At 40.6% G+C, this 15,016-nt stretch overlaps 1 protein-coding gene across 2 annotated transcripts in view; it reads right to left on the minus strand.

Moving 5' to 3' along the window:
• MED13L (mediator complex subunit 13L) overlaps nt 1-15,016 on the minus strand; it is a 204,298-nt gene that overhangs the window by 184,827 nt on the left and 4,455 nt on the right. The window lies entirely within an intron of this gene.

Raw genomic sequence — 15,016 nt, forward strand, 5'->3', positions numbered from 1 at the left:
AAATGGCTACCCAGGCTTTTGGAAAGATTTTCTTCTACACAGGTTGAAAGATCGGAAGGAATGTAGGTGTCCCACTGCATAGCAGTGTGAATAAACAATTGCCAAGGAAGAAGCCGCCAAAGTACTCAAACCATGAAAGAGCTGGCAGCTAGAACCAGGTCAGCAGAGCAGTGGTTCTAATTTTTTGTTCTCTTTTCACCTTTAACAGCAGATACTCACAGCTGTCACATGCAGTTTCCCTTCTTCTCTGAAATGTCCAGATTGCTACCTTTTTATCGCCTTCTGTTACCCTTCCCATCACACTCTCCCTCCCCTCGCCAGCCTGCTGCCTGGGCCCCCCTCCCGCTTTTCCTCCGCTCCCAGTTTGCCCTATGACTGTTGCTGTGTCCTCCTTCTCTCCACCCTCCACTGGCTCTGGGAGCCGGCCCAGGACACACGGGGGAATACTCGCCTGACTTTTCGTCTGCTAGTGGGAGTATCATCATCAAATAAAAAAAGCTGTATGTATATGTATATACTCCGGGTTCACAGTGGGCTTGTATTCTAGTTCCTAACCCATGTTACCACCTTCTCTCTGCTGTTATTACCTCTACTGCTTCACTTACAGTATTCACATCTTCACTTTGCTGCTCAGAAATAGCTGGTGTGCTCAGCTCTAAAGTGGTCCTACAGGAAAAGCCAGCTGGTCTACAGCAACGAGCTGCAAACACTCAAATACAGCATCTACACCTCTGACAAGAAAAGTCACTGCCCGGGAGCAGAGGAAAGACGCAGCAGTGGAAACCCTAGCTGTAGGAATGCCGAACCCCCGCCCAGTAATAAATTAAGCGGTATCCGCACAGTAAACATTCCTTTCCTTTCTCTGGACAGTACATATAGAAGATATCAACAAGAAAAAGGGTGAATTTTTGCTCCTAAAGAAAACAAAAGACTTGCAGATCATATATTCCTCCCATTTTCATCACCTGCACAAGGCCATTTAACCTATTGGCCTACGTTGCTCCTCCAAAAACCATGCTACAATTCACATACAGAAGGATCTCCCTTTTCAAGTCCACAAACTTAGTTCATTTGGAAGTTTAAACACTAAAATTTACTTTCCTTCACCACAAGAAGTGGAAATAGGCTGTTAAATGTTCAAGAGCTAGCTGCTTAACTGCTGAGGAGCTAAAGGTGACGTTCGTCATACCAACACCACAAGCAAAAAATACTTCTGTATCTTTTATCTTATAAATATATCTTCTAAAACAGTTTCACCTCATTCTGCCTGTGTATGGCCTAGCACAGCAGGGTTCTGGCCCGTGACTATGCCTCAAGGACTACTTCCCCAAACACCGAATTACCCAGATGCAGTTTACTGTTGCCTATTTCATTTTCCTCTGACAAGGCCTCACCAGGCACACAAGAATACAGTAGCAGACCTCCACTGGGAAGGGGAAAAAATCTGACAAAACACTGAACAGCAGTGAAATTGTTTCTGGTTTTTTGCATGCCCCTGAAGCACCAGCCATCTTCAGCTCCACACTGCAGAAGCGACGCTACCGTCCTGTATCATGTCAGCAGGATACCAGTGGTGGTGAAATCGCAGATAGTACTGGATTATCCCTGCTGAAGACTTTCTACAGCCAGCACTATTGCTTTTGCACTCAGACAGAAATGCTGATCATCCATGCCAAGTGTTGGGGAACTACAGAAAAGCAAATCGGAAAGGATAATCAAGACTGGCCCAGGTGCACAGTGCATATGCCATATTCTTGGCACAAAAGAGGGCATGGGAGCGCAGGAAGAAGAGGCAAAAGGGAAGGATAAAAATTGTTTTTTCACAGTAGGGTGCGGTGTAGAGCTGGAATACCTTACACATTACAAAATATTCTAAGAGAAAGTACTTACACACGCTCCTCCAAAACATCTACATCTGTTCTACATGGATCTCTATCTATAACTTGGAAAAGGAACGTGCTCAGTTTCTGAAATAGTATAATGAATATGACTACAAATCACAAAACACCAAAGATTAGCGCCAGCATAGGCAACCTACAAAAAAAAAAAAAAAAAAAAAAAAAATCACATTCAATGTTTACGTCCTCATCAAAAAGGAACATACGGTAAGTCACAAAGAACAGGGAAAAGGAGGATGACAAAAACAAAAACCAAAAAACCCAACGGAACAAAAAAGGTTACTCAACAGCACCGCTCACTCGATCAACACAGCAGTAACTAGGGATAGTAACTCAACACAGCAATAACTAGAGCTGTTTGAAACAGCAGACAAGCTCTTGCAGCTTTCTGGCAGCTCAGAGGTATCAACCCGTAACATCCCAACCGTATTACAAATGAAATATAGTCAAGAAAAGCATAGAGAAATCAGAGCTGCATCCAATTTAATTCTACCCTAACAAACTTCTGGAGTGTCTAATTCCACAGACTGTGAGGAATGATGAACTACTAGAGCTAACCAGGATCAGTAGTGACCACCCACGCAGATGATGACTCCCAAGAAAAGGAAGAGACAAGTATTGGGGGTTTTGGACTTAGTAGCAGCATAAAACGAGATCCCACGCATCATTTCCCAGTCAAAGTTGCAAAGATGCGGTTCAGTGCATTTAGTTTTATGTCTGTTTCTGTTTAAATTTTTAATAGGTAAGCATCAATACTAATCCCTCAGAACTTCTAGATTTTGTCCTCATGTTAATTAAAACTGAACTCAAAATAACATCTGAATCCAGAAGTAGTACACAAGAGGAGATTGCACCAGGAACACTTACCTATATTCTACGCCTCTACAGATGTTTTGCATAAAGTATTTAACACACTACAGGGAGAATATCTGCCTCCACATGGAGTTCTTTTTAAATTAATTTATTTAAACAAACAAACATCACTAGTTTTAAAAGGCCTCAATCTGCAGCAGGGTTTTTACAGACAAGACAGCCAATGGCCGGTGGTTCTGGTGACTGTATTGAAGAACTAAACGTGGTTTCATTTGTGTTTAATCAGCAGCGAACACGGGCTGCTACCAAAATGGCAGCCTCTTCTTCATCCCCAGCCACGCATTTCCATCTCCCAATCTGACATCAGATCTAGTGATCATGCAGTCATTGGGTGAATGGAATCAGTTCACCAATTTAAAGATGAGAAACAAAAAGAAAAGCGTTTATCAGATCAGCACACTGACAGCTTACCCTCCAGCCACCGAATCACTAGAGCAGACAGAAGAGCAGGAGGGAGAACGCACAGCGGAGAGCAGCAGTGGAGTGGGATCTCCCCTTTCAGTGACAGCTCCAATCAGATAAAATAGAACATTAAACTGCGCACAGAGGCTGTTGTTAGTGTACACCTTAAACCAACACAAGCAAGCACTGGTGCCAAAGGCAGCCCTGGACTGGCCTGCCTTCCCGGCATCAGTCATCTGCTCCTGACTTCACCACCACTTCTGCTTTCCGGCGGTGCTGCTGTTTGCATAGATTCATACTGAGGTGAACTGACTAAAAATCGCAAGTAGTATATTAAACGTTTTTTTCCTCTACTCAGATCAGTCCCCATACCTGATTCATTAAATAGCCACAGAGATGCTTGTACTAGTAAGAGGACAGCAAAGCAGGTCAGGGAGGGCAGAGCTGCTCCTTTTAGTAAGACTGCTGGTTTTAGAGCAGCCTGAAGTACTCACGGAGACAGAAACCAGGATTGCCAACCTGAGGACAAAACCGTGAACATGCTGTTTAACTCACAACCGGTTAGAAATGAAGGCAGAACAAAGCAAAAGTCTTGCCAGGTGATGTAATCTATTGTGTTTCTTGCATCTTTTCCCATATGTGTAGTCTTGGCTTATTATGGTTGCTACAATGTTCTTAACACTAAAAAGGCTGACAATAAAGGAACTTACAAATACTTACTATTAACCAACATTGTTAGTAAATCATGCATTATGCAAGAGACTTTTTGCTTTGGTTTATAAAGGAACGTATGTTTTGGAGGACTGTGCTGTTAGGGGTTCGACTTCTCAGATAACAGGGGCTTTTTTTAAGTTTTTTTTTCCTAAATTCAGTTAACTGCAATTGGATACAGAATAAAGTGTTTGTAAGACGCCTGCTCTAAAGGCACTCGGCCAAGTCTGTAAGGAAATGGAGAAATCGGATCTCTATGTCTAACAGTAATACCCAAAATCTTTACTAACATTCAACTTTTTACAGTAAAATTCCCAAGACACAAAAAGATCTTTTTCTGACGTATCCAAAAGCAGTCATCAGGGTAGAAGAGCGCGTTCAAACCCGAAATTCCATGTAGGCATCCAAGCACACCCAAACCATACCAAAGAAACAGGCGTTAATGAAAACACAGCCATGACAATGCTTTCCTTCAGAAACATGGCCATAGAAAGAATGTCCCACATAGTCCTTTGAAAAGGAGTGCAAACATAGGTTTCCCTCCTCCTAGGTGACTATCTTAACCGCTATACTCCGCAGAGTGAAACGGCTTAAAAAAAACAAAACAAAACAAACTAAGAGTATTCAAACCTCTGATATCTCCCCTGTACACATAAGCAAGCAGAAGACACAGAGAAAGCAAATTAGCACTTTCTCTTACAACCATTAGTCTGCTGCCCTAAATACAGACACCTTCGCATCTATCTGCACCAGCTGAGGGCTGTAGCCATTTTAACTCCAGGACAGCATCCAGAACTGCAAATTCCTAGTAGAGATAAAACCTAAGCTCTGATTCTTCCCCCCTCCTAGCTTAAATCAGAATAACAGACAGGCAGGAAGGGTCTTCTGCTGATCTCCCAGCGCTCCATTCAGACTGGCAGAGCTTAGGCTGCTAAAAATCACAATTCCCCAGTAACATTTCACACTGCACAACTTGATTCTGGCATCCTACCAGCAACCCTAAAGATTTAATTAGTGCTGTGTAGCCACTGTGACTATTTTCCTCTTCTGCAGTCCTCACAGATGGAACACAAACAAAACACATCTTCCACCTCCTCTTTTTTTTTTTTGCTCTTCATCTCCATCAAATGCTTTTTGTACTATATACGTTGTACAGGAAACGGACAGACCAATTCTAAATGAACTTCTCCAGAAGACTTGAGTGATTCCACCCATTTTAATCCACAAAGACACAGCAGAAACAGAAAAAGGCAGAGCATCAAAAGTGTGATAAATTCTTGTATTTGGCCACCCCAAGTGTAAAGCAGAGTTATTTCTGTATTATTGTACGTCTCTACATTAAAAAGAATGGCTAAAATTACATAATCACGTTATTTTCTGCTTCATACAGGTACAGAAGGGTGAGAAAAGCTAAGGCAGATTCAGGCCTCAGCGTAGAAAATCAGTTCCCCAGTACTTCCAAAATCGGAAGGATATGCTTGAAAAGGAGGCAAAGATCTACAGAAAAGGCGTGAAGGATCTTATGAGCAAAAGAACTAGATATGCATCAGACAGGCCCTCAGCTCCAACCCTGACTTTCTCAAAGACTTTCAACGTGGCATTGTTCCAGTCATTTATCTTTCTCAGTTCTCCTACCTGAAACAAAACAAAAGCCAGGTATAAGAGTACTTCCCAATTGCCTGTCCAAAAGGTGCTACTCAGACAATTTCAGGTCTGCACAGTGCTTCAAACATAAGCTTCTCTAGTTCTCTAAAGAAAAGAAGCAAGTACTGTAAAAAACCAAACCAAACCACACCGCATCACTTAAGCCAGCTACTTCTACAAACAAGTTTCAGTTAACCAAAGGGAATATAAAAATGAAGCAGCTTTCATCATATGCCTTTCTAACCCAGGGGAAGATGTTAAGTTGTCTGGGTATCTTAAAACGCTGTCATTTACCAGCCTCTGAAGTTAGGCGCAATCTAAACAATCTCTCTAATCTAGATTTTTTTTTTTTTTGCTTCTATGTAGGATACTGTAGTTGATAAATGTCTTTAGTCTACAATTGATGCTTCAAATTAGAACATAAAAAAATGTAAATGCCATGTATATGCCAGTTTTATTGGAGTCTCATCTTAGAGAGCTTCATTCAAGTAAGTAGCTATTCTGAAGCCACTAGAGACTCATACTAAGGACTACTCACATGAGTAAAAATCTGCATAAGAAAGCCCTTAGTTCATAGTCCAAGAATTTAACTGTAGTTAAAGGTGTCATGGGAATTACACCACCATTTTAATTAAATGCTGTAAGATCTTGCAGACAGAGTCAAGATTAGCACCATCTGTTTTGGTTACAGTGTTTCATTTCACTACATCATCCTCACACAGCAACAAAATAGCATTTCACACTCTACTCAGGACATTTAAATACCAGATAAAAATTATGTCATCTTGATACACCTCCTAGGAAGGAAGGACAAAAGGATGGAGACAGGAGGACTGAAAAATACTCCGTAACGACGTGTGCTTATGGGGGAGGCAGACACAGAGGCTGACAAGAACTCTTGTCCCCCGCTCCCACTGAAATAAAATATTTAGTAACATCTGCGTAAGGCCTTGTCAAGTGAGTTGAAAGAACAGAGGCAAGAAAAAAAGGAAAACGCATCAAGGAACAGAGGAGACTGCTTAACGAAAAAAAAAAAAATATTTTCTTCATAGCTATATTTTATTTCTACACTCTGAGAAAGATTCCTGTTCGGATAGCACAGCTTTCTACGGTGAGACTGAAGAAGCAGAGCAAGCACCTGTACACAGACACTCACTCTTATCTTTTACTCCTGGGTCTATAACTCTCTTGGTTTAAAAAACCAAAACCAACTCGACCCTGTGTAGTCTCCCGAAATCAGATCATTTAGTAAACTACATATTAACATTCCCCTCTTTATCCTATCCACTTAAAAAAGGGGGGGAATGGTTTGTGTTCCCTTCCCTCAGGGCCTATCCCGTCTGTCCCTTAAAAAGGGAGGAACCATATGGCAGTGGAGAGAGGCCTCGCCGTGCGCTGAACGAGCCGCGGCTCAGCTTCAACGTGACATTTCTGTCAGGCAAAGCGACTGGCAGACAAGCACTGCGATAACTGCATAAACAAAGTCCTTCAAACTTTTTCATACTTTGAATTCAAGAATGGAAAAAACACAACACATTAAAAAATCTAATTCTGAAATGGGACTCACATGGCCAACAGGAAAACTGTGCCATGCTTAGTTCTTCAAAGAGCTGAACGACCAGCTGAGTTGAGCATCATTCTTCTTAATATGGAACTGATCAACAGCAGAATGACATGTTTGACTTTAATCCTTTCCCTGTATAAGCACAGAGTCAAGTGGCTGGAAAAAAAGGATAAAGGACGGCCACTAGCAATCTTTTAAAAATGAAGGATGAAAAAAAATTACCTTTCTCTTTGTTGTTGTTCATTTGCTCTTAAAACCAGCAAGAAACTGAGCACACCACTGCATGCAGCATGGGTGCCCAAAACGGCTTTCTGCGGGATAAATCTCTTCATACCATGCTGTCCTCTTCCTTCGTACCCCCTGGAACAGATTATCTAAATGCTACTACTTCAGAGCTGTTTGTGACAAGCAACAGTGTCAGGGCTTTCGTATGTCATCTTTTATCTTTGCCAAGTCTCAGGCAAGGATTTAGCTGTAACCAAAATCGTATTATCAGATATCTTCCTGATGGACTTCTGTACCTGGGGACTTTTGAGATACTATATCACAGTACCGAGGACCAGAAAACCAAGATACTTCTAAAATAATTGAGTCCACATATACCATTATTAAAAGCCACAAACTAATAGCATGAGCTGTTATGCCTAAAAAGTAAACAGTACTGACAGACATCTCTCTCCTAGATGTCTGTGTGATTTCTGCCTATGTGGGAGAGGAGGCAGCCAGGAAGATTAACAGATTGTTTCAAAGAAACAAAAGTCAGACTAGTCTCAAAAGAAATTTGAGGTGGCAACTAAGTACCATCTTTCCCAGTGGAAAATACAAAAGGACTCCAATATTAATGCTTGAATTCCAGCAGTTCTGGCAGATGCAGAAGCTACCAACAAAGAAATTTTGAGGGGCAAGCATAAGAGAAAGAGTAATCTGATAAGAGGGCCCAAATTGCTGATATGTATCCCACCCGTCACAGAATTTCAAGGTTAAATACTAAGGTAAAAGACTGAAATAAAACACAGCAGAAGGAAGGAAAAGGAGCGAATGCTGGCATACTGAAAGAGAAACAGTATCTTTCCTAGAGTGCACTGCAAAAACAGGTTGGCAAAACAAAACCAAATGTTACAAATTCTTATGAAAGAAACAGAAGGTGACACAGAAATTGTTAGCGCATCACGACTCACGTGTAGCTCTGCACCTTCATCGCTAACTGCGGCTCTTGTTTTGCCACATCAAAAAGTAGAGAAAACAGAAAAATCACAGGAATGGTCAAAAAGTATATATTCCATACAGCAAAAAGCATTCAAGGATTAAGACTGTTCAAGTCTAAAAAAGGGAAACTATGAGGGTCTCTAGAGAACAGCTGCTGGTTGTGTCTTCCAGGTATCACATTAAATTAGCAGAATGCAGACTCAAACCAAAATGAAATGGCTGAACTTTTTGTGTCAGGATAAAAATTTAGGGACTAGTTTAAAAATTGTCTAGTAAATATCTACCTGGTTCAAGAAATACCTCAACCAAATATATATAGATCCTGGGAGATGATTCAAGGGAAGTATTACTATGTCCTTGACCTATCTCATATCCTTCTCCAGGTAACTGCTAATGTTTACGGGGGGAGCGCACTTTTGAAACAGATTTTTTGGGTCCCCTGTTCTTCTCCCAGAAAAATCACAGCGTTGCCATGAGTGGCTATAGCAAGCCTCTAGGTGACTTCCCAAATACAAAAAGCGATGTAACACAGGTTGCTGTCACTGACAACATACCAGCTGTTGAACTGATAAGCACCAACACACCACTTCATTAAATCCTGCAGGTGACACAACCACTGGCCACAGAGCTGTGCCCGTGCCGTGTCGTTTAGCCAGGTACCATACTGGTATCTTTGAAATCTTTATCAGCACATGAGGAGCAGCGTCAATGATCACCCTCAAAATAGCTCTCAGACCTGCCATCCTCGAGTCAGTACCAAACGTCCATCAATAAAACAGTAATGGTCATTCAGGACCAACTCCAGGAACTCTTAAAAAAATTCATTATAAAAGAACAACAACAAAAAAAAAAGAAGGCATTTCTGAGAGAAGACCTTCGAGTTACATCAACATCTTTCACCTTTGGGGAATGGCTTTGGCTAGCAAATCTCCAGTCCCTTAACTAACTCTGCAAATCTCAGTACACGGTTCCAAACCGGCGCCTGGCTCGTCAGCTCTCTTCCACTGTAAAGGCTGGAGCTAAGTTCATCAGACAGAGATGTAAAAGGATAACGTGATAAGCATGGCTGGGAGCCAAAGGGCTGAGATTCAGCCATGACTTGAGAATAGGCTTTCAAATCAAAAATATTCAAGACAAAAATGTAAGAAACCTGAAAGATGGCAGCAACATCTTCGCAGGCCAGCATGTGATTCAAACTCACATAGGTATGCACTTCCACACACTCGTACTTACTGGCTTTTGCACCAACACAGACACATGAAATGGGAAGCTGTCATGCTAGAGTCTCACCACCAAGCATGAGAAAGGGAAACAGAAAGGCTAATCTGAACAACAAAACAGGTACTGAATAAGTAGGTTTCAGAGGATGCTACTGCACAACACCTATCCATGTACTTGGAGAACATACCTACCCAGTAAAGCCAAGACAGACAAAAGCATTTAAAAACAAGACGTGGTGGGTTTTGATTTGCTTTGGGCATTTTTATGAGGAAGAGGGGAAGAAGCGGAATGAAGTTTACCCACGTCAGAACTGTACGTATACCAGTGGAGGCTGTATGCAATGGAAGCATACAATGCCTGGAAGCAAAATGCCGTCTCCAAGACAAAAGACAGAAGGAATTGGATACATTCTTTTCATTTTAACAAACCCCAGGTTTAGGTAGCGAACTACCCTCCAGGTCAGGTTACAGACACTATTTTACAGAGCACGCTAAAAGGTGCCTCTGAGTGCCAGGACACTTCAGCCCGTTTCTTTACAAAAGGGAATCAATTATATTTTAACTTCTGAGTAGGTGGTTGAGAACAGATAATAAAATGAAAACTACCGCTGCACATTTCAGATAGCACACAAAAGAAAGCAAACAAATGTGCGACTTGCTAGCCAAAGAATCCCTCCCTCATTCTGAAACAGGGTGAATGATTAGGTTTGCAAGTCCCCTTCAAAAAGACAGAATCAGAACTAACTGCCCATTTTCCAAATTAAAAAAAAAAAAAATCCCCTAGTAGTCCAACACATGAAAAAACATGTCAAAAGCAAACCTGCAAGTAAATGAAGGAATCTTCTCTCTTCCCCCAACTTTAACTTTTTTTTTTTTTTTTTTTTTTAAACTGAAGGAGGAAGGAAATGTCAAACATCAGAGTCATACAATGGAATATCAGATGTTTCCCAAACCAAGTAATCTGACATATGGGCAGGAAAAAAAAAAGGGGGGCGGGCTGGAGGAAGTAACAACCCGAGCAGAGTAAACTTTGGCACACTGAGTTAAAGAATGCAGTTCCTTTTCTTCCCTTATACAAAAAAACCCGTTTTTAAGAGCTCAGAACTAGAACATTTTTGCACACCACATCTAAGCAGAACTGCTTAGTGAATACTAACCACCGTTCACACAGTCGTTTTACGCATGTGTCCGTCACTGAGCTGCGAAGCAAACTACGTTGCCCGCCCAAATGGACCCTGGCGCAGATTCCTGGCTCCAGGCTAGGAAGGCAGTAACAGTGCAGAAATACAATCAGACAGCCCTGCTTCTTTAACATCAACCTTGTCTCGACCAGTGACATCAAATAAAGCTCACGTTGTTAGGCAGTCTGCCAAAATCCCTTAACCCTTTAAAAAACCACCACCTCAAGAATTCTTTCGTATGAATCTTCCTTAATATAGAAAGAAGTAAATAAATCCACTACATGACTGGTCATGTAGATTCATTTTGCCAGCTTTCTTACTGTCATTCCTGCAAAGACAAGAATCCAGCAACTCCTGCCAGAAGGAAATTCTGGAAATTCACAGAGAACTCAAGTCATAATTTTATTAAAATACACACACAAAATTAAATAACCAGAAATACTGGGCTAAAAATGAAACCAGCAAATTCAGAATAATTTAACCAATTAACCTATTCTGTCAGCAAATAAATTATTTTTTTATAAAAATACTTGACACAGTCACTACAAGATGTTCCTGGAATGGATTTTATAACTCATCCAAAACTGCCTACTAATTCAGTAATGTTGTGGACATGCACAAACTGAGATTCACAAAAACGTGACACTAAGAGATTGCAGATACACTACACTAGATATGAAAACTTCCTAGTAAACCAGAGACTCCAATAAGAAAAAAAGTCATGGTTTTATACTGTAACAAACCAATACATTTTGAAACTTATGTCTCATAGCTGTTAGCTGTGAATGCATCATTACCAAAAACCAGAAGGTTGCCAATGCCTGGTCCGTGGGTACAGAGCAGTTTTCCTCTAAATTTTGTTTTCAATCCTCTGTTCTCACAAAATATTGTATTTTATGGGCAAACATAGAGCTGTAAGGCAACAACAAGGCACTGACCACAGCATAGCTCTTTTAAAACTAAAAGATTAATTAAATAAAGTTTTACTGAACAAGCTTTAAATTCCCTTCTCTAAGACACAGATTGCGGTTACTCCGCCACTTTGATCTTGCTTCAATCCGTGCCGCTGCCAAAACTTGGTGGGGAGAGAGAGGAATAAGAGGTACGCAGAACTGGCCAGAGAAGCGAGAAGGGGAGAAGTTTCTCCCTGGGTCAGTTGCCTGATCCAGGCTTAAAGATAAGCTTATGAATCCTTTTGGGGTCACCAAGGGATGGAAGAAGAGTGAAGGGGGAGGGAGAAAAAAAACCCCACCTTTTATTCTGTAATTAGTATTATTTTCTTTTCATAAACAAGAATAGTACACTACACTGCAACACTGCCTGACTGAAGAAAGCAGAGGTAAGTGCCTAATGAGAAGTGACACAGAAATAAGCATGTCATATCTTATACTAAAAATTAGTTTTAGAAGACTGTCCATTTTTCTCCATTTTCATAAGCTGATTAAATACGTTCCTTAGTATAGGGACCAGGTCTTTGTGTATGTTTGAGCTCATCTGTGTTAGTCACATAAACATAAATATTGCCTTGGGGCACATTACACAACAGCAACACAATAAAATTTCCTGTCTCAAAGAAACAAAAGAGAGAATGCCACTGAAAGCTCAAGTCACATTTCCATATGCACTATTGCAATTCTGCTCAGGCAAGTGAATTAAGCCACACGTGACTCGATGAGCAATAACATTTTTTAACTGACTGAGGTAGGAAGCGAGAGTCAGGATTTATCAAAATTAATCAAAATTCCCAGCAAAAGCCAAAGGAAAGACTGCTTAAACCTTTCAGATTTGTGAGATACTAAAAAACAGGCATCATCTTCCTAAGTCAAATGCTAAGAACCTCCCGATCTGAAAAGTTAAACTTACTATATGGTGCCAAAGTGGTTTATGTTCAGACGTCATTATCGTTTTACCGTATAGCGATCATACTAATGCAAGACCACGTAACTAGCTGAAGCCACAGCAGGAAACGACGCAAGCTGTCATTCTTAGTATCACAGGCCTGTTATCCTTCTGGTATATACTTCACAACTGTGTACAGAGGGAATCTAACACAATGTTTTAGTAATATTTTGAGGTCTGTTAGAGCAGAATATTTTTATTAGCTGGTTTCTCTTTGAAACTATCAGTATCGGGGAACTCAGGGAAAGAGGACCTATTCTTAAAGCAATACTTAGAGCTTAAAATGAAAGCAGGATAAAAGCTTGGTCTGAGGAGGAAGGATGCCCCCATGTAAATACTTATTCCATATAAACAAATCTTTTGGATTTGATTTGGGATCTTCTGTTGAAAACACTTGTGCACTTTTAAAACTGGCAAGATAATACCAAAACAAGCTTGCTTCTCGTCAGAGCAGTATTTTTTTCATATTATTTGTGTTACTATGGCACCAACAAGTCGCAAATCTGACTGTGCTAGACTCTACACAAAAACGTGCACTGCTCACCCACAGAACAGTAAATGAATACACACAGATTTAGAAAAACGGAAAACTATACTTGTCAGCCTTAAAGGCAACAATCTGAAAAGACCAACCACCTATTCAGTGTTGTTACGTTGTCTGTAGGATCCCACAAACAAGATGAGGAAAAGGGTTTGTAGGACAGCAATGTAGTAAGTCTGTGGACATCAAGTGGTAACCTTCCACAAATACAAAGGAACAACTAGAAAAAAAAACCAAAAGAACCCACTAATTTATAATTTGATGATCCTGGTGTGTATTAGAGTCAGGAGTCGGCCAGTACTGAATGAAAAATAAAAGGCAGAGAAGGAATAGGGTTTGAGGCTTTGGAAGTGAAAGCACAGTAACTTTGAGGAGAAGTAACAGCAGAGGAAGAGAATGAAAGAATGCAGAAAGGCGCAACAGGGCCCCAGTCACGGGATGCGAGAGAAAATTTGTAGCAGCATTCTTGATATGAGCAGGGACGTTTTAGTCAAACCCCGACAAAAGGATGCTGCCATAACTAAGGATGTCAAAGTGAAGACTGGGCGGGGGGGGCGGTGGGGTGGGGTGTAATTCCCTATAGTGATCAAGGAAAACTGGAAACGACAGGTTAAGTGCTCTTGTCCAGTAAACAGAAAGCTTCAAACACACATAGATGTTCAACTTCATACAACGTTGAAATACAAAGAAATAACATTCCAGGAACACCAATATTTTTAGGTATTTAAAAAGCAGCGCATCTGCACACACAGGCACCTTTACCAAGGCCTAACATGTTTGAATAGAGATTAAAAAATGAAAACAAAATCCATAAAAATTCCTTCTTCATCCAGTGACCAAAGTTAATCAAGTTAACACATTCAGCAGATATATCTCATACGCAGCACAATTTTTTTTTTCCACTGAAGTTCAAAAATTTCTGTTCCTTTAGATTTTTTCAACAGAATTGCATTGTCAAGAAGGAAAATAATAGAAGAAAGGTCTCCCTATAAGACTAAAGAGTTCCTTCTCTACCCTCTTTCACCTGAGGAAGTGCTCTCAGAAGCAGAAGGGGAAAAGAATTCAAGATCAAATGAATCTAGGGGGTTTTGAGAACTGGGGTTATGATGTCAATACTGCGCTAATTACGTAGAAAAATCCAGAAATGTGTATTTTTCAGAGAGTATTACAGCAAGTGAAAATTATGATTCTTAAGATGCAGTTACCTAGGATTTTTTTTAATACATCAGCCTAATATTTGAGTATTTTCTTAATCACGTTGATGTTCGCAATAGCCATTTCACCGAAGGACCCGTGTTGTCACCAAAATCAGAACACAGTCACTGGAGGAGGATTCACAGCCCCAGTACGTGTGCACGTTCAGAAGATAATCGGCATCCAAGAAAACCTCACTCAAATATTTCTTAGTGGCTAGCTTAGGATTCTTCAGCACTCTTTGTCCCGAACTGCAAATGTTGCTCCTGCGCAGCCGGTTTTCTTTGTACAACATTCGGAAGAGGTTAGTTACCTAACACAGGCTCATTAATTCCGCTCCCAAAGCCAGGCAAGCTAACTGAATGTCGCTCCATCCCAATCTCCTTGCAAATCTGGGTCTATTTTCTTCAAACTCACACCCTAGTAGACACCATTAAACTGTCGAATACTCTGACAGGACATAATAAAAGTCTACCACTGAGGTGATTTAAAACCTGAAATAATCTTTTATTAGCAGGAAGTGAGCAAGCTTTCCAATGTAATTTTTCTACTTCTATCTTGTTACCTAATAAAATTCAGGATAGAGATAACTAAAGAATCAAATAGTTTTGGAAAACTTGAGAGGTTAATTCCATTTCTTAAATATATATACATGTAAATTCACACCTACATAAAATTTCCAA

This window comes from Nipponia nippon, unplaced genomic scaffold (genome assembly GCF_047370975.1).
Source record: "Nipponia nippon isolate SJK-2023a ecotype South Korea unplaced genomic scaffold, ASM4737097v1 scaffold_30, whole genome shotgun sequence".
NCBI classification, from domain to species: Eukaryota; Metazoa; Chordata; class Aves; order Pelecaniformes; family Threskiornithidae; genus Nipponia; species Nipponia nippon.